This window comes from Labeo rohita, chromosome 3 (genome assembly GCF_022985175.1).
Source record: "Labeo rohita strain BAU-BD-2019 chromosome 3, IGBB_LRoh.1.0, whole genome shotgun sequence".
Classification (NCBI taxonomy): Eukaryota; Metazoa; Chordata; class Actinopteri; order Cypriniformes; family Cyprinidae; genus Labeo; species Labeo rohita.
Genome location: NC_066871.1, coordinates 40,281,717 through 40,305,508, shown reverse-complemented (window position 1 = coordinate 40,305,508; position 23,792 = coordinate 40,281,717). Strand labels below are relative to the sequence as shown.

Here is a 23,792-nt window from a genome sequence, read left to right as displayed (position 1 = left end):
GGAAGATGGACGGACTGTTGGATAATCCAAAAGGCATGACTAGGTACTCATAGTGCCCGGTTGTGGTGGAGAAAGCCGTCTTCCATTCATCTCCCTCCTTTATCCTGATGAGGTTGTACGCACTCCGGAGGTCTAACTTAGTGAAGTACTTGGCCGAGCGAAGTTGTTCCAGAGCAGAGGGTACTAAGGGCAGGGGGTAGCGGTATTTCACAGTTATATCGTTTAAGCTGCGGTAGTCAATGCATGGTCGTAGGCTGCCGTCCTTCTTTTTAACGAAGAAGAATCCGGCTGAGGCCGGCGATGTAGAGGGTCGGATGAAGCCCTTGGCGAGTTCTTTCTCAATGTACTGTTTCATGGATTCGGTCTCAGGTTGGGAGAGGGGAAACACACGCCCCCTGGTGGGCATGGTTCCTGGCAGTAGTTCGATGGCACAATCGCACGGTCTGTGAGGGGGTAGTTGGGTGGCTTTCTCCTTACTGAAGGCCTCCCGAAGGTCGTGATAAGGAGGTGGCAAAGGATCTGTGGGTGGTTCCTCAGGTTTGTCCTGCTGGATGTGTTGGCAGTTACGAGTTACCCTCTTGAGGCACCGATCTTGACAGTCCGGGGACCACTGAAGGATGTGTTTCTTGGTCCAGGAGATGACAGGATTATGTTTCTCTAGCCACGGAAGGCCGAGGATTATGGGATGGTTGGGTGAGTGAATCGTGAACAGACGTAGTTTCTCAGTGTGTAATGAGGTGGTTTGGAGTTCTAGCTCCTCGGTGATGGCTTGAACTGTCCCCGAGCCCAAGGGACGGCCATCTAGTGCTGCCACCGCCACACGGGACCCACATGCAACAAGAGGAAGATTACAGCTTTTAGCAAAAGATTCATCAATGAAGTTTCCAGCAGCACCAGAGTCAATAAGAGCAGTAGTGCTTATATCACGACCATCAAAACCTAGATTTACATTGATCTCAAAAGTTTCAAGACTTGGAGTGACACTCACCCGTGGAGGCTCATAGCGTGGTGGTCGAGTGGGACAGTTGGCCCGAAGATGTCCTGGTTGACCGCAATACAGGCAGAGATGGTTCCGAAGTCGTCTATCTCTCTCATCCTGAGTAAGGTGTGTGAGACCAATCTGCATCGGCTCTTGTTCCTGGTGGACGGGCAGTGAGAGGGGTAACTGTGTGAAGCGTCGCCCACGTCGAGACCTAATGAGGTTATCTAGTCGGATGGCTAGCTCCATGAATTGCTCCAAGGACTTTCCCTCGTCCCTGCAAGCCAGTTCCGCTTGTAACTCCTCATTCAAGCCGCGACGGTATATAAATTTGAGGGGTTTGGGGTCCCAGCCAGTTTGGGCGGCTAAGGTGCGGAAGGTCAGAGTATAATCTGCGGCAGTAGAAGTTCCCTGTTTAAGGAGAAGCAGTTCCTCACCCGGCTCCTTTCCTCCAGCCGAGTGATCAAAAACCTCCCGAAACTGATGAAGGAAAGACTGATACGAAGGGAAGGACATCTGACGGCCCTCCCACATGGCCGTAGCCCACTCCAAAGCTCTCCCGGTGAGCAGTGAACAAACCAGTGAGACTTTACTGTCATCTGTAGTATAATATTGAGGCTGCTGGTTGATATAAATGGAACACTGAAGAAGAAATCCCTTACATTTTCCCGGAGCTCCGTCGTACTTATCCGGAAGTGATAATCGGGTGTTAATTGCTGGTGATGGCGGAGGGGGGTGAGCGGAGCGGCCGCGGCCGCGGTTTCCGGCCGGGTATGTGTCGCGGGGGACGCGGTAAGCGCCTGCATCGAACGTACCAGCTCTTCCGTGAGAGAAGTCAGTTTCTGTAGCTGTTGTTGGTGTGTAGCCAGCACAGACGCTTGCATTGAGACCTCGTTGGCGAGATGGAAAACAGCCGCTGGATCCTGTGTTGGCGAAGTCTTCTGTGATGAAGAGTCGGAGGCAGTCGGATCCATTTGCAGGCAGTTTATTCGTAAACAGGCAGGCGTGGTCAAGAAAACAGCAAACAGTGCAACGGAGGGTAGGCAAAAGCTCAGGTCGATAAACGGGCAGAGGGTCAGGGCTGGCGGCAGGAAACGTAACAGAATAAACAGTCCAGGTAGTCAACAAGAAATCAAACACGACAGAAATAACGCTCGGAATTGTAGCCAGGGCAAACAAGACTTCGCGATCTCCCTGCTAGATCCGCTGGTTTATAAAGGGGAGATAACAAGCTACACCTGAGCGGTGATCAGTCCTAGGTACGTGAGTAAAAAGAGTCCGGGTAGGAACATTAGAACTCGGGCGAAGGTTCCCGCTGGTGACGGTCAGAGAGAGCCACTGAGGTGCGGCTCGTGACAGACATGCTAAATCAAAATTATGACATAAAGACAAATGATGATATTAAAATGTAAAATTATTACTTTAAAAGTTGAAAATGTGACATAAGACAATAATTATGAGCTGAAAAATCTAAATTATGATAGGCTGTAATAATTTATACTTTTAAAGTCATATTTTTGTCTCATGATCATAATTATGTCCTAATTTTGACATTTTATCTCATAATTGTGACTTAGTATGTCATAATTTCAACTTTTAAAGTCGATTTTTACTTATCTCATAATTGGGTTTTATGCCATAATTTTGACTTCATCTCATAATTATCACTTAGTATGTTATAATTTCAACTGTTAAAGTCAATTTCGACTTTTTATCTCATAATTGACTCCTTATGTCATAATTTAAACTTTTTATTCTCTTCTTTATGACTTAGTATGTTACTTTAACTTTTAAAGTCAGTTTTGATTTTTGTCATCATTGTGACTTTTTTCTCATAATTATGACTTAGTATGTCATTATTTCAAGGTTTTAAGTCAAAGTTAAATTTTTATTCTGTAATTATGACTTGGTATGTCATTATTGCAACTTTCAAAGTCAGTTATCAAAAATTAATTTAAACTTTTTAATCTTTTATTTATGACTTAGTATGCATAATTATGATTTAGTATGTCATAATTTCAATTTAAAGTGATTTCGACTTTTTTTTATGTCGTAATTTTGACTTTTTAATCTCAGTTATGACTTGTAATTTCAATTTAAGTCAAATTTAACTACGTCATGACTTAGTATGTCACAATTTCAAGTTTTTAAGTCAAATTTGACTTTTTATGTCATAATTATGTCTTAGTATGTCATAATTTCAACTTTTAAAATCAATTTCAACTTTTTATCTCATAACTGACGTCATAATTTTGACTTTTTAACCTTAATTTATGATTTGTATGTCATAATTTCAATTTAAAGTCAGATTTAACTTTATTAGTATGCCACTTGAACTTTTAAAGTCAAATTTGATTTTATGTCATTGTGACTTTTTTCCCTCATAATTATCACTAAGCATGTCATTATTTCACCTTTAAGTCAGTGTCAACTTTTTATCTAATAAGTGACTTGCCATAATTTTGACTTTTTTTTAAATCTCAATTATGACCTTATTGTTAATTGCAACTCATTATGACTTAGTATATCGTAATTTCAAGTAAGTCAAATTTGACACTTTTTATTTCAACTTTTAAAGTCATTTTTGACTTTTTATCTCATAATTATGAGTATGTCAATTTTGACTTATCTCTTAATTTACTTTTCATGCCGTAAAATCGATTTTCACTCTTTATTATGAATTAGTATCTTTTCAACTTTCAAATTTCAACTCTTAAAGCCAATTTAAACTTTATATCTCATAACTGATTTTACACCAGAAATTTTTTCTAACAGAGAGAAATCGGCGCTCGGTTTGGGCTGAAATCATTTCCGTGATATGACTGCCGCCTCTCTCACAGCTCGCAGGGAAAATCTTCGGCTCTGTTCGGAAACTTCAGCGTCCAGGTATTGTTTGAGCGGCGTTCCGACAGGTGCTGTTGAATATTCATCCGCTGAAAGGTTTTCCTGCCCGCAATCAAGCTCAATATGCTCTAGTCCCGCGTCTGTCAATCACAGACGCCCCAAATGAGCCGCGCTGCTCGCTGGTCATGAAAATTCATAAAACGATGAGACTGTTCCTCACCCCAATCCGCTGAAGGGCAGAGGGGATTTGGACGCGTGTGTGCGTGTGCGTCTGCAGATTCTCCTGCTTTATGGTTCAGATCAGTTTCAGTGAGGTCACACACTTGTGTTTCCATCAGGATGTGTTTTTTGCAGCTGAACGTGTTTAAACCTGGCTAAACAATAACAATGCTATTTTTCCCAGTCATGGTTTCTTTAAATTTTTTAATTATTTGTACGCACAACGAATCAGCTTGAAGTTTCTCATATCTTCCAAAACTGAACATTTAAGTTGATGTAAGTCTGGATGAATTAAATAATAAACAAGTCGCTTATGCTGCTTTTATTTGATCAGAAATGCAGTAAAAATAGTAAAATATTATTACTATTTAAAATAACTGTTTTCTATGTAAATATATTTTAAAATGTAATTTATTCCTGTGATCAAACCTGAATTTTCAGCATCATTACTCCAGTTTTCAGTGTCATATGATCCTCCAGAAATCATTTTAAAATGCTGATTTGCTGCCCAAGAAACAAATCTCACTATTAACAATGTGGAAAACAGTTGTGCTGCTTCACATTTAAATTATTAAAAATAAATAAATAAATAAAAGATAAATGTTTCTTGAGCAACAAATCAGGATATTAGAATGATTTCTGAAGTATCATGTGACACTGAAGACTGGAGTAATGATGCTGAAAATTCAGCTTTGATCACAGAAATAAATTACATTTTAAAATATACTCCCACAGAAAATAGATATTTTAAATAGTAAATATATTTCAGAATTTTCCTGTATTTTAACTAAATAAATGCAGCCTTGGTGAGCTGAATAGAAATGTCCTGTAACACAGCCACACACACACTGAGGCTGTGAGAACAGTTGATCATTTATTTGCTGTCCTCTGATATCTGTTATCTCCTGTTCACCTTGTTCGCTCCTGTCTGAACCTGCTCGCTCGACACGTCTGACCTCAGATCAGTCTTTATCAGAGATCACACTGTTCCCTCTCTGTCTCTCTGTTAGTCTCTCATTCTCAGCCGTTTCAAGAGTCTCAGATCCTCTCAGACAAAAAGGTACAAAAGCCATCACTGTGGCAGTATCCTTTCAAATGGTACACTTCTACAATGGTACAATTCTTGTTGCATTGCTTCGTAACTTCTGAAGATTTTATTAATTTCTAGAAATCACAGTTTTTAAAACTCCCTCATATATAAGATTCCCTTATATTCCCTCAAGACCTTGGAAACCCTGGTTATTAAATAACAGTTGTTATCGTTGTTGAGGGAAAAGAATGAGAAATATGTCAGTTTACATCTTGTTTTCTACTTGTTTTTACTTATTTTTAAAGCTGGTTTAGTTTTATTTGCAATAATTTAAAGCCATTTTGTTGCCATAAAAACCATAAAACCATATTTTTTTGTATTTTTTTTGTTACTTTAAATAAAATAAAAGTGAATATTAAAAAAAAAAAAAAAACCTTAAGCTTATTATATTTTAGGTAGTTGCTTTTTTTTCATTTTTGTTTACTTTAAGCTGAAGTACTAAAGTAACTATAAGTGAATAAACTAAATAAAAACATATCTATATATTATAAAATATATATATATATATATATATATATATATATATATATATATATATATATATATATATATATATATATATATATATATATATATATATATATTATAATAATAACATAGTAACAACAATAATAAGAGGTCAACCATTTTATTAATTGTTAAAATAAAATAATACTTATAATAATTAATTAACAAATACTTAATATTAATTAATTAATTAAAAATATGTACAAATGACTAAAACTTAAATAAAAAATAATATTAAATTAAACATTTAATTAAAATTAAATCAGAAAATATAAATATCTGAATATTTGAAACAAAACTGAACAAAAAAATTATTTTATTTCAGTTAGTTGCCATAAATAATAATAATAATAATAATAATAATAATAATTATTATTATTATTATTATTATTATTTTAAATATATCAACAATATCATATCATATTAAAATAAAATGTGGTCAATAATTTTATTAATTACATTGAATTATTTTTTGTATTAATTAATAATATTAAATAATACTTATAATAATGAATTTATAATAATTAATAAATACTTAATATTAATTTATTTAATAATTAAAAATAGGTACAAATAGCTAAAACTTCAACCAAAATGAAAATGAAATCAGAAAATATAAAAGATGCGCCAGCTGAGAAACTGCCATTAAGATGAATGGAAATGGGCAGCTAGATGTAGAAACAACAGATGGTTATTTGATGAAGTTGAACCAGATCTTTGAAAATCAGTCATATTTGACTTTTGTTTGAGAAAGTTAGCATTAAAAAATGAGATATGCTTGAGCAAACTTGTATATTCCACTTTGTTCTTAGAGTTTTGTCTAATTTCAGATTTACTTTTTTTTTTCTAAAACGGTCAAGTGGGCGGTTCTTGGCCAGAATACACTGAGGTCCAGACTGGACCTGCACAGGACTCTTCTAGTGTGTTTAATATCTGCTGTCAGAGTGTTTAAGAGCGTCTGGCTGTGTTTCTGTCCCTCCGTCACTGAGATGAGAGACGAGAGCGGCTGAGGTGTCGTTACAGAGATCCAGTGCTCTCTGGCTGCAGATCTGACAAACAGAGCACTCGTTTGAGTCTGTTTCCTAACGGACGCGTCTGTAATTAGTGTCTGTGATCACTTAGTGTCACATCCACAAAAACACGGGCCGATGGGACACCGCTGGAGCTACACTGAGTGTGTTTACATGTGCAACAAAACAAAAGCAATTTTACATTTGCATTTATGCATTTAGCAGACACTTTTTTTCCCAAAAAGAAATCAAAGTGCAGAGCAATAATTTATGTGTGCAGTCAGGTTTTGTTTAAACCAGTTTGACCTTTACTTAGCAAAATAACCATGTTTAAGTTGTTTACAAGACACTTTTGGGTTATTAAGAATAATTGGTGTAAGATTTCTCATGTGTCTATGAGTACAAGTTATCGTAATACAAGTAAAAAAATATAAATATGTTTTTTTAAAAAAAGCTTTTTTTTTTTTTTTGGGTCAATTCACCCGCCTGTAATATAATTAATTATAACTTTTAAAATAAATACATTTATAATAATAATCTTTCTTTCTTTCTTTTTTTCCTTTCTTTTTTATTTATTTTTATTTTTAACTTTAATTATTACACACGTCCAATAGGTTGGAGAGTGATTTTACTAATTTGAATGGCATTAAAGACACAATCAATAGTTATATATGATCCATAATTAATTTTAATACATTGAATTAATAATTTAATTTGAACAGTTATTAATGTAGTTATTAATTTTAATTACGAAGTATAAACAAGTATTATTTTTAAAATAATTAAATGTCACTTTATATACAAGTATTGGTTATTATTATTATTATTATTATTAGACAGGTTTTGAGTTTTTTTTAATGCAACAGAAATAGGATAAAAGACACCAATAATTTTAATTGTATTAAATTAATATTTCAGTGTTATCAATTTTTAATGCAAATATTATTTTTAATTATTACATAATGATAAAAAGTATTATTTTACTTATTATTTCAAAGAGTGATTTTACAAATTTCAGTGATTAAATACTTTTAGAAATGCAACAGAAACAAAAAAAAAAGAAAAAAGACACCAGTGAATAATACTTTCAAAATAAAGTGAATTAAGAATTTACTTTGACCAGTTATTAATGTAATTATTCATTTTAATTAATTTAAATTATTTAAAATAAATGCATTTTAAATGTGTAGAATAAGTAATCTTAATAAAACAAATCATGTTTTAATAAGATTGACAGTTTTCCTAACTGTATGTGATTCTGCAGATATAAAGTCTTGTTGAATTCATTTGGAATTCAATAGAAGTGCAGACAGTTAAAACTGAATGTGCAGGCGCACACATTTAATCTTCACAGACAGATGGAAACTACAACAGACAGATCTAAACCCCGCAGACTGACAGAAAATGCTGTAAACATTCAGACAGATCAGACCATCAGAGCTCTCAGCTCGTGCTCAGACATTAACTCTTGAAATAGACATCTGAAGAGGGAAATGTGCCCTGATGGACCGCTGGACCGCAGGCTTTTACACCTCTCACCGGCCGCTGAAACACAAGAACACCAGCGCAAATTCAGCGCGAGATGGACAGAGACTAGATGAGGGAGGCAAGAGAGTTTGCAATAAGCATTTTCCATTTCTGCAGCCAACGAAAACCAAAACTGAAATTAAAAGTAAAAAAAAAAAAAAAAAAAAAGTAAAACTACATATTTTTATTATAACTAATGAAAATGTCAAAAACACAAAAAGAATTACTAAAACTTTAAGTGAAATTCAAATGAAAACTAAACATAATCAAATGATACTGAACTAACAGTGGAGAGTTGATCTTTAGTATCTTTTAGTATAGATATTCATGAGAAAATCTTACAGTACAGGTCCCTCATCCTCATATTTGTTGTATATTTTTTATATACTTTAATAACAACAGTATCATTAATATACTATCGTATATATACACTGACCAAAATTATAAATGCAACACTTTTGTTTTTGCCGCCATTTACTATATTATAAAGTTGTAAATAATAAATTCATGATTTTATTATTATTTTAAGATCATAAGAGAGCAGTATTTCAGTTTTTCTATTTAAAAATTTCATGTTTAGTTCAATTTATATATGTATTTTTTTATTTAGCTTTAATTTATATTTATTTCAGTTTGAGAATTCCGCATTTCAACATTTTTTTTCAGTTAGTTTTTTTAAGTTTATGATTTTTCTTCTAATATTTCTAAATAAAATTTTTAAATATTTTTATTTTAATATTTTGCAAATTATTTTAAATAAATATTACTATAAACTAAATAGTTTGTTATTTTATTTTTAATAAGCTTTTATTTTATATTTTCCCCAGTTTTATAAGAAAACACCATTTCAGTTTATGTACTTAAAAATTAATGTTTAATTTAATTTGTTGAAATTTGCTGTTTCTTTGAGATTGTAAAATTCACTAGCAGTTTCTGAGTGTAAATTCAGTGATTAATGCAATTAACATGGTAAATAACCAGATACAAACAACCTTGCATCTTTTGAGAGGGAGTCTGGAGTAATTTTGTAGCTGTAGTTTTGAGTTGAGCACTTTATGAAGTCAAGAAACATGAGAATGATGGGCTGAACTGCAGAAGAACCCTGTGTGTGTGTGTGTGTGAGACAGACAGACAAGCGTTAGCTGCAGGGCACATCCAGTGCTCCTCAGTGAGCGAGTCAGTCGACAGGTTCACAGCTTCCTGCCTGAGGCCTCGCCAGAGTCTCGTCAGTAATTGCTTCCCATGTCACTCTACGACACGTCAGGCTCGACCAACTTAACCCAGCCTGAACCAACCTAAACCAGCCACAAGCAATTCAAGCCAGCCTGAATCCACTTCCATCACTCTCAACCAAACTCAAACACAACTAGCCTCATTATTCTCTCAGTTTTTAATTTGAATTGCAATTTTAATTAATAGTTTAAGTAAAGTTTTAAAGTTTCAGTAATTTTGAGATGTGATTGACATTTTATTATTTTTTTAAATATTTTATTTAGCTCAAATTTATATTTCTTTCAGTTTTAGAACACTTCGTATTTCAAGTTATTTTCAGTTATTTGCCAAGTCTTTGAAGTTTGTTTTTTTTCTAATATTTCTAGATAAAAAATGTTTTCAAATTATTTTAGATAGTAGTTTTAAATAAAATATATATATAATTTTAACTTAAGTTTTGTTTTTTTTTATTGTGATTTCACCATTTTTATGATTTTTTTTTTTAAATGATTAAAAAAAATTCAAGTAAATATTTCTATTTATTTTTTAATTTTTATTTTAGTTTTAGTAAAATTTGGTACTTTAGTAATGTATTTTCTGATTTTCATTTTTTGTTTTTGCAAGTATTCATTCAATCATTCATTCATTTTAGCATTATTTAAATTAACAAAAATATTTTTTAATAGTTTTTGTTTTAGTTAAGTCACAATGAAATCAAAATTGACAATTCTTTTTTTTATTGTATTTATATATTTTATTATATTTATTATATACCTGTTATTTTTATTATATTTGCATTGTTTAGGGTCCCATTTTGTATTCATTTAAAATCAATTTTTAAATAATTTAAATACTTTAAATTCTTTTTTTATCGTTGTGATTTTTTTAAAAATAATTATTTTAATTCCTTTTATGCAAAGCACTTTGAATTACCATTGTGTATGAAATGTGCTATAAACTTAAATTGCCTTGCCTTGCTATTGTTCATTTTCCTGTCTTTCTCATTTAAAAAGCCATTTTATTAGAATATTTCCATTTCATGTTGACCTTAAAAAACAACACTGCTGCAATCCAGGATTTTTTCTGTGCAACAGAAAAAAAGATATTTTGAGAAATGTCCCAGCGTCTCTTGTCCATACAGTGGAAGTCAATGGGGTCCAAAGTAGTTTCAATCCCAAAATTCTTCAAAAGCATCTTCTTTTGTGCTCATTATGAAGACAAACATTGAGATCTGCGTGTTGACATCTGGGTCACAGCATAAACTCGCTTTTGCCTTATCAATAATGTTCAATCTGTCATCGGTCCTCTCGTTTATTGCGCAGATTAGTTGTGGGTAATTTAATAAGGCTGAACAGAGCGGTGGAATGGTTCAGATAAAACGCTGAGCCAAATATCCACGTGTTTATTTCACAGATCAGAATCGACTGACGAGTCTGTCTGGGTTTATTTCCGTCTGGTTTACTATCATGTGTGTGAGTGTTTTCTCGCTGTGTTCTTGCCGCAGGCTGGCGGTCTTGGCTGAGAAAGAGGTGAATGCCAAGTGTGTGTGTTTGCAGACATGCATATGTTTGTGCAGGTGTGTGTGTGTGAATGGATGGGTCCCTCCAGAAGCTCCAGCCAATGAATCACGGGTTACTTCATTGTTCTCGGATCATAACACACCTCTAATTGGCAATTCCTCTTTTTAATTGAATTTGGAGCCGTTTAAGATGATAACGCGGCTGTGTGTGTGCGATCGGGAATCTCACGTCCTCTTGCGTGCTGGTTTATCTCTCTTTGATTGTCTTTTTTTCTCTTTCTCTCTGTGCTGTTGCTTTACGAGGTGATCAGATGCATGATTTTTTTCATCTGCTGGATGATAAAATGGGTGATTTCTAAATGCTAGAAGATCAAATGTTCAGAAATTAATAGTCTTATTTACCAAGGATGCATTAAGTTGATCAAAACTGAATGAATGAATTAATCAATAAATCAGCATATTAAAATGATTTCTGACAGATCATGTGAGACTGAAGACTGAAGTAAAGATACTGACAATTCAGCTTTGTTATCACAGAAATAAATTACATTATATATATATATATATATATATATATATATATATATATATATATACATAGAAAACAGCTATTTTAAATTGTAATAATATTTCACAATTTTACTGTATTTTTTTTATAAAATTACTGCAGTCTTGGAGAGCAGACGAGACTTCTTTAAAAACATTTTAAACATCAAAAATCAACTCTTGAAAAACTTTTGAAAACTTAAACTAAAACTGTTTGTGTTTAACACAAACATCAATTTCATGAATTGAAACTGAAATAAAATATAAAAAAACATTTTATTTTCATTTGATTTCATTTTTGTTAAAGTAAAAGTACTGAAATAACTAAAACAAAATAAACAAAAATTTAAAATTTTATTAAAAATACAAAAAAAGACAAAATTACTACAACTTTAACTGTAATTAAATAATAATAATAATAATAATAATATTAATAAATTTTATAATAGTTTATGAATAATTGTAAAAATATTTAACAATATTACTGTTTACTGTATTTTTGATAAAATAACTGCAATTTTGGAAAGCAGAAGAGACTTCTTTTAAAAAATAATTTCAAAAATCAACTTTTGAAAACTTTTTTTAAACTAAAAACATTTTCATTATTTAAAAACGCAAACATATTTTTCATTAATTAAAAAAAAAAAACTGAAATAAAATACAAAAAAATACATATATATTTTCATTTGATTTCATTTTATTTCTCATTTTTGTTTAAGTAAAAGTACTGAAACAACTAAAACAAAGTAAACTAAAACTAAAACCTAAGTAAAAAACGCCTAATTCAAATGATCAATAAATTTGATAATAGTTTATGAATAACACATAGTAATTCAAATCACATAACAATAACAATAATTCAAAGACATGAGCCTGGTTGTGTTTGGTTCAGAGTAAATGAATTGGGATAATTGAAATTTCAGCTTTACATCACAGGAATAAATTAAATTAAAAAATATATTCACATAGAAAACAGCTGTTTTAAACTGTAATAATATTTCACAATGTTACTGATTTTACTGTATTTTTGATAAAATAGCTGCAATTTTGGAAAGCAGAAGAGACTTCTTTAAAAACATTTTAAAAATTAACTTTTGAAGAATGTATGAAATTTAAACTAAAACCATTTTTATTCATAAAAAACAAACATTTTCATCAATTGAAATAAAAAAATTAACTAAAGCAAAATATAAAAAAAAAACATATTTTATTTTCATTTGATTTCATTTTATTTCTCATTTTTGTTTAAGTAATGAAATAACCAAAACAAAGTAAACTAAAACAAAAACCTAAAATTGAATTAACATTACAAGGAAAAAACAAACAAACAAACAAACAAAAAAAACAACCTATACCATAAAACCTAAAACTATAATTAAATAATAATAATAATAAAAAAAAAAAAAACATTAAAAATGGCTAATTTAAAATATGAATACATTTTATAATAGTGTATGAATAACAATATAATTCAAAGACATGAGCCTGGTTGTGTTTGGTTCAACTGAACTGGAATAATGGCTGCTGAAAATTCGGCTTTGATCACAGGAATAAATGACATTTTAAAATATATTCACATAGAAAACAATTATTCTAAATTTTACTGTATTTTTTATCAAATAAATGCAGCATTGGTAAAAAGAAGAATAGACAGAATAGACTTCTGTCAAAAACCTAAACTTTTTAAAGATAGTGTGTGTATGGAATCTTTTTCTGTAGATTTCGGAGCCAGAACTATTTGTTTCATAATGTGTGACTGCATCGCCTCAAACACCAACACTAACATTCACTGATCTGTTTGACGTGAGATCATCTTTCTCTCCATCTACACACACGCTCCCTCTCATGGAGCGACAGACCAATCATTCTCTCTCTCTCTCTCTCTCTCTCTTTGTGTGTCTCTCCTCCTTTTCTCTCATTTTCCCACACACGCTTTCTCATTCCCGTGCTGTCCCTGTTTCCAGGCTGCAGCTCTTCATCAGAGGAAGAAGAGGAGGGAGATACCCTGTGGACGACTTCGCTGAGGAGATTACACCCCTCGCACACAAACTGTGAGTACAGGAAGCTCTTCATCACACAAACACACGTACACGTGCTGACCGCTGGCTGAATCTGAACGCTGTTAGATTTTTGTTGAAGTGTTTGTGGAGCTTATTCTGAGAGGAAAACGTTATTGCTCAAAGGTTTCTCTTTCAAAGCTCAGTTTGGAGGAATAAAAAACACTCAAATGAGTCAGGAGTTGTCATCCAGTAAGTGTTAAGAGCTGTAAAATTAATGTGGAGAGCAACTTGGATTATTTGATGAAAAATGTTTGAGTTCATATTGAGACCTCTGACTTTTGATGGCAGCATTTTGTCATGGTTTGACAGCTCTTCTAAAGCTTTACATACAGTATGTGAGATTACAGTACAAACATCTGAGAAACGGGAAGATCTCAATGAATCAAGGGGAAACAATTGAGACTTTAAAGATATATATATATATATATATATATATATATTTTTTTTTTTTTTTTTTTCTTTCCAGTTTTGAGTATTTCTAGATTTTATACAGAGAGATCACGAATCAGATTGTGTTATTGTTCAGGACACTTAATGTAGTGGAGTTCTCTGTTATGTCTCAGTATTTCTCAGATGTTTCTCATTTAAATTATGTCAGCTCAGGTTGTTTGATCTTGAGAACTGAGATGTGAGATAATTGAATTATATTTCTGACTTTTGATCCCAGATTTTGGTATCTTGACAAATCTGAGCACAGTTTGAGACATTGTTGAGATCTCTGCTGAAACTCTAGACAAGAAATGTGAGATTATTGGGTCTCTTTTTCAAGAAAATCATTAGAGAAGCAGGAGATTCAACAAATGTCTCCATTTCATCTCATTGAAATGTAGGAGAAACAACTATAAATCTGAGTAAATCACAGTTTGAGACTTTCAGACGTCATTAAAACTTTAGATGAAACGTGAGATTACTGAAAGAAGTCTTAATTTAATCTCACTGAAGTCTAGAAGAAACATTTGATTTTCCTTCGATTTTGAGTGTTTCTGGATCTTTTGCTGAGAAGTCAGTGATCAGAGGAATGATTTGTTTCTCAGTTATGTCTCTGTATGATCTCAGATGTTTCTCCCAAAACCTGATGGGAAAAAGTGTGGATGGCAGCCAGATTATTTCATCTGAGGAGAGTTTGGTGAGAAATGTTTGCGTTCATATTGAGCTTTCTAACTTTTGCAGACTTTGGTATACTGGCAAATCTGAGCACAGTTTAAGACATTGTTGAGATCTCTTTTGAAACTCTAGACGAGACAAGTGAGATTTCTGGAGTCTTTTTCTCAAGAGAAATGTCAGAAATGCAGAAGACTTCGACAAAAGTCTCCATGGAGTCTTGCTGAAATTTAGGTGAAACGAATGAGATATTAAAGAGATCAAATTTTTTCTTTTGAGTTTGAGTTTTTCTTGATCTTATGCTGAGAAATCAGTGATCAGAGGAATGTGTTATTTCTCAGTTCTCAGTTGCGTGTCAGTATCCTCTAAGATGTATCTCCTAATATCTGTTCGGAGAAAGAAAATGTAGATAACAGCCAGAATTTAATGAGAAATGTTTGAGTTCACATTGAGACTTCAGACTTTGGTGTTTTGAAAGTTTGAGCACGGTTTAAGACATTGTCGAGATCTCTTCTGAAACTCTAGAGGAGACAGATGTGAGATTACTGAAGCCTTTTCATCAGAAGAAACATCTGAGAAGCAGAAGGCTTGTGCTTAAATCTCAATTTAGATTACTAGATAAGTCTCTAGTAGATTACTAGAATATTTTTCTCAGGAGAAACATCAGAGAAGCAGGTGACTTCAGCAAATGTCTCCATTTAATCTCTTTAAAATGTAGGAGAAACAACTGAGACATTAAAGAGATCTCATTTGTTATTTTTCTTTTCGGTTTGAGTATTTCTGGAGATCATGTTGCTAGACAGTGATCTGAGGAATGTTTTATTGCTCAGTTATGTCTCAATATCTTTTCAGATATTCCTCCTAAAATGTGTTGGTGAAAAAGAAAACTTTGATGTTTGACTTCGGTATCTTCGCAAATCTGAGCACAATTTGAGACATTGTTGAGATCTCTTTTGAAATTATAGAGGAGACACATGTGAGATTACTGGAGTCTTTTTGTCTGGAGAAACATCTGAGAAGTGAAAGGCTTTTGCTTCAGTCCCAATTTAATCTCACCAAAATCCAGGAGAAACATTTGAGACGTTAGGGATCAAATTTGTGTTTTTTTTTTTGTTTGTTTGTTTTTTTTCTGTCCAGTTTCAGTGTTTCTGGATCTTATGTTGCAAGACAGTGATCAGAGGAATGTTTTGTTGCTCATTTATGTCTCAGTATCTTCTCTTTTTGTATCTTGGCAAATCTGAGCACAATTTGAGACATTATTGAGACCTCTTGAAACTTTAGAGGAGACACGTGGGATTACTGTCTTTTTGAGTCTTTTTGTCTGGAGAAACGTCAGAGAAGCAGGTGACTTCAGCAAATGTCTCCATTTAATCTCACTGAAATGTAAGAGAAACAATGGGAGAAGATCATAGTTTGACACATTGTTGAGATGAAACTTTACTGTCATCTGAGACAGTGGTCATAAGAACATTTCATTGCTCATTTATGTCTCAGTTTTAGCTCAGATATTTCTCTTACAATCTGTTCGGAAAAAGAATATTTTGATGACTGACTTTGGAAGCTTGGCAAATCTTGAGACATTGTTGAGATTTCTTTTGAAACTCAAGAGTAGACACATGTGAGATTACTGGAGCCTTTTTGTCTGGAGAAACATCTGAGAAACAAGAAACTTCTGCTAAAGCCTCAGTGTAAACTCACTGACGTCTAGGAGAAACAGTTGAGCCAGAAAAATTTGATGACTGACATTGGTATCTTGGAAAATCTGAGCCGAGTCTGAGACACTGTTGAGATCTCTTCTAAAGCTCTAGAGTGGATTCTTGGCAAATCTGAGTACAATTTAAGATTTCTTTTGAAAATCTAGAGGAGAAATATGAGATTACTGCAGTCTTTTTGTCTGGAGAAACATCTGAGAGGCAAGAGACTTTTGCAGAAGTCTCAATTTAATCTCACTGAAATCTAGGAGAAACTTTCTAGAGATTACGTCGCAAAACAGAGACCAGAGGAACATTTTAGCACTCAGTTGTGTCTCAGTATCGGCTCAGATGTTTCTCCTAAAATCTCTGGGGCGAAATAAAATTTTGATGACTGACATTGGTATCTTGAAAAATCTGAGCCGAGTCTGAGACACTGTTGATATCTCTTCTAAAGCTCTAGAGTGGATTCTTGGCAAATCTGAGTACAATTTAAGATCTCTTTTGAAACTCTAGAGGAGAAATGTGAGATTACTGGAGTCTTTTTGTCTGGAGAAACATCAGAGAAGCAAGAGACTTTTGCAGAAGTCTCAATTTAATCTCACTGAAATCTAGGAGAAACTTTCTAGAGATTACGTTGCAAAACAGAGACCAGAGGAACATTTTATCGCTCGGTTCTGTCTCAGTATCAGCTCAGATGTTTCTCCTAAAATCTTTGGGGCAAAATAAAATTTGGATGACTGACTTTGGTATCTTGGCAAAGCTGAGCCGAGTCTGAGACATTGTTGAGATCTCTTCATAAGCTCTAGAGTAGTTTCTTGGCAAATCTAAGCTCAGTTTGAGACCTCTTTTGAAACTCTAGAGGAAATGTAAGATTACTGGAGTCTTTTTGTCTGGAGAAACATCTGAGAAGCAAGTGAGGTTTGCTGAAGTCTCAATTTAATCTCACTGAAATCTAGGAGAAAGTTACTGGAGATTACGTTGCAAAACAGTGACCAGAGGAACATTTTATCACTCAGTTCTGTTTCAGTATCAGCTCAGATGTTTCTCCTAAAATCTCTGGGGCAAAATAAAATTTAGATGACTGATATTGGCATCTTGGCAAATTTGAGCTGAGTCTGAGACATTGTTAAGATCTCTCGTAAAGCTCTAGAGTGGTTTCTTGGCAAATCTGAGTACAATTTAAGATCTCTTTTGAAACTCTAGAGGAAATGTAAGATTACTGGAGTCTTTTTGTCTGCAGAAACATCTGAGAAGCAAGAGAGGTTTGCTGAAGTCTCAATTTAATCTCACTGAAATCTAGGAGAAATTTACTGAAGATTGTTGCAAAACAGTGATCAGAGGAACATTTTATTGCTCCGTTATGTCTCAGTATCAGCTCAGATGTTTCTCCTAAAATCTGTTGGGAAAAATAAAAAAGAAAATATAGATCACAGCCAAGGTTGTTTGATCTTGAGAGATTTTGATGAGAAATATATGAATTTGTATCGAGATTTCAATTTCCAGTTGTCCCCTATTTTATCCTGTTGCCATTCGGGAGAAACACCTGAGCTCTAATTCGTGATTTGTCCAGCTGTTTCGGTGCTTCATCTCTAGCAAACTCCTGAAGCTCAGGGTATGATGAAGTGATTTTCCGCTTCACTTTTATCTCTGTCTGGTGAAAGCCGTGAGTTTGCTGAATATCTGCTGACCTGTTCGCCGCCGGAGCTCGTGTTTCAGAAATGTGAAGCGTCTGTTCGCTGAGCCTGTGAGACGCTCCATCCGTCAGTCTCTGTGTTTGTCTCTCAGACAGATTGCCGCATCTCTGGAGGATAGTTGTAGTGTATTAAAGTGCTCCGTGCTGCTTTACACACCATCTGCTTCAACGGCATGAGAAATTCACAGAGAAACAGACATCAGAAACAAGACGTTATGAGAGAAAACATTCAATCGTTCAACGATTATGCGCCGTTTAAAACATACAGTGATGAAACGCAAAGGTTTGACCTTTAACGAGTTTATTTTTAGACCGATCATCAGCAGGAATCATCTGAACGTCTCATTGAGGTGAAGCTTAATGACTGTTTCCTACAGCTCAGCCATAGAAAATGACAGAAGACTTAGTTTTGTGTTTGATATAAGGAGAAGGAGAGATAAAGCGAGACAAGAGAGGAGATGAGATCCATCAAGTTCATGATTTCTCCGTCTCTCATGCAGGTGGTCGGGCTGCTTATGGAAATATCAGGTGAAATGAAATTAGTCCTATAGTAGGTATATTAAAGTTTTCCATCACAGAGGGTTGAGGCGGCCTTTCTGTTGGACTGAATGTTTCCTTCACAGTTTATAAAGCTGTAGAAACACACACACACATAGTGTAATTGATTATTAGATGAACCTGAGCAGCATTCAATGTAAATGCACCGCTATGGTTCTATCAGGCCACTTTACTCAGAGACTGTACAGTGAAGCAGGGGATTATGGGAAAAGAAGAATTTACTGATGGTTCTGTTGATGTCACGCTTATGGAAGGGTTTGAAAACAAAATAATTTAATATCATGTTTAGGACTCTTAGTTCTTCATTCTCTATTTGAAGATCTGAATTACAGTCCTTTAGATTTATCATTACAATGTGTATATTTAATGCCATATATTTATTATAATCAGTATTTTTTATTTAATTTTATTTAAATTATAAATTAAATTATTTACATTTTAAGTAATTAAATTCATTCATGTATGTTATTTCCTTTACTTCAGTTAATTAAGCAGCAAGTTGTCTTAAGTGTAATTTAATTTTGTTTAAGTGGCACATTATTTAAACTGTAAATACTTAATTTAATATGTATTTATTTATTTATTTATTTAATTAATTATGTTACTATATTTTATTTTATATTTAAAATTTAAATGATTTAAATTATAAATCAAACATTTAATTTGATCACTTCATACAATTCACAGTATTATGTAATTAAATAAAATGTATTTATTTATTTATTTATTTATCTATGTTCCATCACTAATGCAGCAGCAAGCTGTTTTAACAAGTGTATTTCCATTTTTTATTTTATTTTAAATGATTTGAAATTATTATAAATCAAATATTTAATTTGATCACTTAATTTAATCAATATTTTTGCATTTATTACTTCCTTTACTTTAGTTAATAAAGTAACAGACTGTTTTAACAAGTGTAAGTTTAATTTAATTTAATTTTATTATTTTATTTTAGGTTATTTAATGTTTTATTTTATTTTATTTTATTTTATTTTATTTACATTTTACATGATTTAAATTCTAAATCAAACATTTAATTTGAACATTTAAATCACAGTATTTTGTAATTAAATACAATTTATTTATTTATTTTTGTCACTTTAGTTAATGCAGCAGCAAAGTGTATTTATTTATTTATTTATTTTTTAAATGATTGAAAGAGCAGGCTGTTTTAACAAGTTTTTTTTTTTTTTTTTTAATTTTAAAAGATTGAAATTACAAATCAAATATTTAATTTAGTCACTTAATTTAATCAGTATTTATTTATTTTATTTATTTAAATTTTGATTGATTGAAATTATAAACAAAATATTTAATTTAATCAGTATTTTATTAATTTTATTCTTAAAGTTTATTCATTCATTCATTCATTCATTCATGTTCCTTCACTTTAGTTAAGTATTTTAATTTTTTATTTACATTTTAAATGATTGAAATTATAAATCAAATATTTTATTTAATCACTTTATTTAATCGGCATTTATTTATTTATGTTACTTCCTTTACTTAATGAAGCAGAAGGCTTAACAACTGTATTTATTTTTTTTTATTATTTGAATTTTGAATGATTAAAATTATAAACCAAATATTTAATTTAATCAGTATTTTATTAATACTGTGTTCATTCACATAGTTTGTCTTAACTGTAAACTCAAAATAGCTTGTGATTCGTTATGATATGAATCAAGTAATGTATGGTGAACTTGATTTTTGTCTGTCTGAATTAGACTGAATCATTAAAAATAATGCATTAGTATTGGTTAATGTTGTTTGCCCCGCCCATGTGGCCTTGGTCACATCAGGAGGAGAGAGTTAGTGGAAATTATTACATTTTGACAAAACATAATAAAGAAAACTTTAGAATAATAAGCACCAAAATGGTGAAAATGGTGTTAATTTATCTGTGTGGAAACATGCCAAAAGATTGATGTTTTATTGTATGACTGTCTGACATACTTGATTCTGATTGGTCAGTTTACTGTCTCTAGTTTTATATTTGTTAGTTAAAGAAAGTTTTGTCCAAACGTCTGCTACGGTAGCTGTTAGCATCACATTGCGTTCCCTCTCTGGCATATTAATAACTGGATCAAGGTATCTGTCGATTCCCATTCGACGCAGAATAATTGTCAAGTTATTAAATTCATAAATGTTTATAGGAATCAGAGTTTTCTCAAGAGATAAAAGCAGGAGAGAGAGTGTTTTAATGCGTCTCACCTGTCAGCGAATGCGCTCATCACGACGCCGCAGGAAATGAGATCAGTGCCTCCTTCTGACAGCAGCGCTTTAAAAACACAGACACGCCATCATTACATTCCCCTCCGACACGCGCCGTTATTACTGACTGGAGAAACAGATACAGCCTTCTGCCTTCATTAGCAGCTCCATCGCCATGTGTTTACATGCTCGCAGCTGGAAAAACTCAACTACACACTTTACACCGTCAACTTAGTGCATCTCATGAAGAAATTCAGAAATGTTTGGTAACACTTTACAATAAGGCGTCATTTGGTAATGGATTAACTAACACGAACGAACAATGAACATTTATTGCACTATTTGTTCATCTTTGTTAATGTTAGTTAATAAAAATATAGTCGTTCATTGTTTGTTAATGTTGGTTCATAGTGCATTAAGTAATGTTAAGAAAAAACACAAATTTAGATTTTAATAATGCATTAGCAAATGCTGAAATTACATGAACTAAGATTAAAAATGCTTATTGTAAAGTGTGACCAACTTAGCAACAACATTAACATTAATATTAATGTTGATATTAGTATTCTTTAATTCAGTAGTAGCTATATTAATTTTATTTTAATTGTTATGTTAGTATAAATATTCATATTATTACAAAATGATCAATGTCAACATTTATATTGCTATTAATAGTAGTATTAATCTTCGTTCATTCTTTATTTTGTAGTAATATTATTTTATTAATATGAATAGCAATATTAGTATTAATATAGTAACAATAACAATTGTGATATTCATATTAATATAATTTAATTGCTATTAATATAGTCAGCTTATATCCATTTTAATATTGGTATTAATATCAATATTCATCCACTCTTTATTTTTTATTATTATTCTATTAATATTAACAGCAGTATTAGTTTTAATACAATAACAATTGTGATATAGCTTTCAATATTATTTTTTTCATTGTTATTAATATCATTTAATTGCTATTAATATAATTAAATTAGTTTCATTTTCATATTGCTATTCATATTAATGTCCATGCAATCTTAATAGAATTTATTAAATTGTATTACATTTATTTAAATGTTTTTAATATTTTAATACTTTATCAATATTAATAGAAATGTTAGCATTAATACAATAACAATTAATAACAGTTGTGATATTGATGTTAATATTGATTATTATTCAATATTTTTTTCATTGCTGTTAATATTATGCACTTTTTAGTTTATTTTAATATTATTTTATTAATATTGTTATTGTAATATTATTATTAATATTAATATTACTATTAATGCAGTAGCATTGATATTTTATTACATGTATTAAACATTACATAAATTAATTTTAATAGATTTTATTGTATTTTATTGTATTAAATGTAATAAAATATAAACATTTATTTAAATGTTATTTTATATATTAATAGTTCATTGTGAATAGCACTGTTAGCATTAATACAATAACAATTAATATCAGTAGTGATATTAATAATTTTGATAATAATATTAATTATTTTATAATAATTGTAACATTTAATGGAAATTAATAGCAGTATTAGAATTACAGCTGTTATTACAGTAAATATTATTATTATTATTATTATTAATATTATTAGTTAGTTTATTTATTTTATGGTTGATTTAATAGTATTATAGTATAGTATATTATTAGTATTTGTTTTGTAATACAATATGATGTAATAATAATTTGAAATTTAATATAATCAGTATTTGTGTTCATTTATTTATTCATTATTTAATACAGATATTTTGTTTATGAATATTGAAATACAATGTTTTTTTTCTTTTTAATGAATGAATGTTAATTATTTATTTTTATTAATTTTTAATGGCAGTATTATAAATTTAGTATAATAATAATAATAATAATATGTGTTTAGTCCATACATTAATTTATTGTTTGGTTGGTTGATTGATTGATTTGTTGTTAATAAATGAATGGATGGTAAGTTGGTGTTTGATGGGTGGTCTAACTGATTGGTTGATCGGTCATTTAATTGGTTTATATCTGGTTTGTTGGTGATTGATTGATCGTCTGTTTACAGTTTTTCTCAGTCGCTTTGGTGCATTTCTCACAACACTATTTACATTTGCACAACATTTACTTCAACCTCCACAACATTTAGTCATTTGTGCACATCATAGTAGCAGTTTCTCATTCCTTCCAACAAATTGCAAATGCTTTTGGACATGCATCAATTGCTTTCATACAACTCTCTGCTGTTTTATAACATTATCATATGCTTATGTCATGTCAGTCAAAATTAACTAAACTTGTGAATGCTGAATAGTCATTCCATATAAAACTAATAGTCCTCATTTCATTGCTTGAGTCATTACATACAAAAATGTTGAACTAGTTGTCAAAATCTGTCAAGCAAATTTTATAAAAAATTTTAAATCTTTTTTTTCCTGAAAATGTCTTCTAAATTGAACAATTTCTGCAAATGTGCATGAATGATTTACAGACCTATGTATGTTGTAGGTTCAGTTCCAATATGTACTGCAATATTGTTTACAATTGTGCACAGCTCTACCCAAAGGTAGTTTATGTTTGTTGTAAATAAGGGTGTATTTATTCGTTTGCACAATGCTTTGAATAAATTAGAATTGCAAAGAGCATATGCAGTAAAAATGTGAAACATACATATTCAGTGTCTTGTACTCAGATACCTCACTAAATACAGTAATGTCTAGCTTTACTGTAGTTTTCAAATGGCTGTGCAAATAGTATATAGTGCTGTCTTGAGCATTTTCAGGAAGTTTCACCAAAATCTGACTTTTTTGCATAGGAAAAAATTTACAGAGTAAACTGTCATAATGAAAACATGACAAAGCCATTTGACTATCTTGTTCATAAACAATGGTGTCAGGACTTTTCATCTTGATGACACTGACACTTTCATTGACATGAATACTTGCTTTTGAGGAATGAGCTATCCATTTTGAGCAAGTGACACGCTTTTGCAGGTTATCAACTAGGTTTTGCAGTTTGT

General features: G+C 31.6%; 1 protein-coding gene across 2 annotated transcripts in view; it reads left to right on the top strand.

Annotated features, from left to right (window-relative positions):
• rbfox3b (RNA binding fox-1 homolog 3b) overlaps positions 1 to 23,792 on the top strand; it is a 314,331-nt gene that overhangs the window by 4,523 nt on the left and 286,016 nt on the right. The window contains exon 2 of one of the 2 annotated variants that reach the window (XM_051106644.1): positions 13,418 to 13,504. The gene's annotated coding sequence lies outside the window, so the exon portion shown is untranslated. Of the gene's footprint in view, positions 1 to 13,417; positions 13,505 to 23,792 lie in introns of those variants that run through there. The other variant, XM_051106639.1, reaches the window with a different exon arrangement.